Raw genomic sequence first — 2,122 nt, forward strand, 5'->3', positions numbered from 1 at the left:
AATTTAGCTTGCTACCTAAATGTTTTGGTTGCAACTTAAATATTTAGCTAGCAAGTTAAATATTTAGCTAGCCACCTAAATATTTAACTTAAATATTTAGCTAGCCACCTAAATATTTAACTTAAATATTTAGCTTGCTACCTAAATGTTTTGGTTACAACTTAAATATTTAGCTAGCAAGTTAAATATTTAGCTAGCTAGGTAGCTAGCTAAATATTTAAGTTGCAACCTAACTAACCTAACCGTTTCCATTTGAAACTTCACCCAGGTATAAACTTACTCCTCATGGGCTCACTGCTGAACTGTGATTCTAGTCAGAATCACATCCACTTTGCGACTTATTTCCCCCAACATCTGAGTCTTTGCGTATTCAGTACGGGAGACTCCATCCATGGTTCCTGACAGCTTTTCACAGGCCTGGACTGCTGTCAGGATCGCTTTCATTTTCCGATAAGCCAGGACTCCTCCACAGCCGATCAGCAGGAATCCCGTTATCATAAATCTAAATATGAACAGATCTTCCACGTCTTCAATGGAAAGTGGCGCCAAACAGATCAGGTTCCACCCCCAAGAACCAGACACTCGCCCGGCCGCCACCGTTCCACTGGGACAGCTGCGCTCCCCACGCTCCAATCTCAGTGTGGAAATAATGGTGTCGATTGTGTTCAGAGACCAGTTGACCAAATCTGTGATTCATTTTGTTTGGATGATGGGCAGAAGAAAGGCTTGAAAAAGCTGCAAAGCAGGGAAGAAGGGACAGGTTCGGGAGAGAGAGCAAAAAGTGTCCGATCCCTCAGAGGGCCAAGCAGAAAAAATAGATCWGTGCACGTGTGAATCGTTATTTTTTTAATGTTCTGGTTTTCTTTAATATTGATGATTTAAATGTTTGTTTACATTGTGCACATAAGAATTGTTATGTTTTTAAATATCTACAATGTGTACACATGTTTACATGATTTATGTGTAGATTCTGTTCCTTTGTTGAGTGTTTTTATTGTAGCAACCTGTTGATGAAGCCGATGCTTTTCTTGACCAGGATAAATCTCAAGAGTGTGTTTTCCTTATTAAATGAATATAAACTTAAATTTGATTCATTCCCTGAAGTGTTTCTGCAAACTTAAGAGAAGCTTATTGGCACTTCTTCTTAAGTCCAGTTTAGTGAATTCAATGAGTTTTTGTAGCGCTCTCCTGTCTGTTGATTCATTGTTTTCCTCCTTGTTGAACTTTATATTCAGATTTTAAAAACTATTTCACCGCCCATGTTTAGTTTTCCTGACATCTTTCAAACACATGACTGCTGTGAAAGAAAAAAAAGAAAAGAAACAAAAAGTAAAATCCCTTTAAATTTGTTTACACAATGTCATTGTTCTGTTACGGGACATGAACAAATGCAGCTGTCAAAAATAAGGTGTGTTGTTTTCACAACTTTCACCACTCATTTGTCAGGTTTACTTGTTTGAGATAAAAAAAAACTTTACTCTTTCTTTTTTTTGTGCATTTTCCCTGACTTTGTATCCTGTGTGTATTTGTTCAAACCTGATAGTCTGTTCAAAACACAGCTTCAATTAAGTTTATTTTTCCTAACAATTGTAATGGATCTTTTAATTTTAAGTTTCATTTTGTTTTAACAGAAATTCCCTGAAGCACATTTACGATAAAACGTGATTTAATCCATTAATCCTGTTTGTTCACCAGAACCAGTTCTGCAGCAGTTTTATTGTTCTGCCACCTGGACTGCGTTCCAGTGATCTGAACACAGGTGCAGGTATATAAGAGGCTGCAGGTGCATGTCAGCATCATCGCCGGAGACAGAGTTGAGTCTGGAGCATCATCATGACCTCCTCACTTCTGCTCCTGCTTCAGCTGCTCCTGCTGGCCTCCCTGGGCTCACCGTCTTCTCACTACGGAGGGAGTCTGACCTTCAGCTACAGAGGAAGAAACCCTGACGGGACCTTTAACGTGAGAAACACACGTTAGTTTAACAGATTCATTGTAATTTAGAAATAATCTGAGACTTACTGCTGTCACACAAAGGCAAAATATATTTAAAGAAATTCAGCTTGTTACTTTTATTATTATGTTCAATATTGCTAAAGTAATATTTTTAATCATGCATTTTAAG

This window comes from Austrofundulus limnaeus, unplaced genomic scaffold, assembly GCF_001266775.1.
Source record: "Austrofundulus limnaeus strain Quisiro unplaced genomic scaffold, Austrofundulus_limnaeus-1.0 Scaffold945, whole genome shotgun sequence".
NCBI lineage: Eukaryota > Metazoa > Chordata > Actinopteri > Cyprinodontiformes > Rivulidae > Austrofundulus > Austrofundulus limnaeus.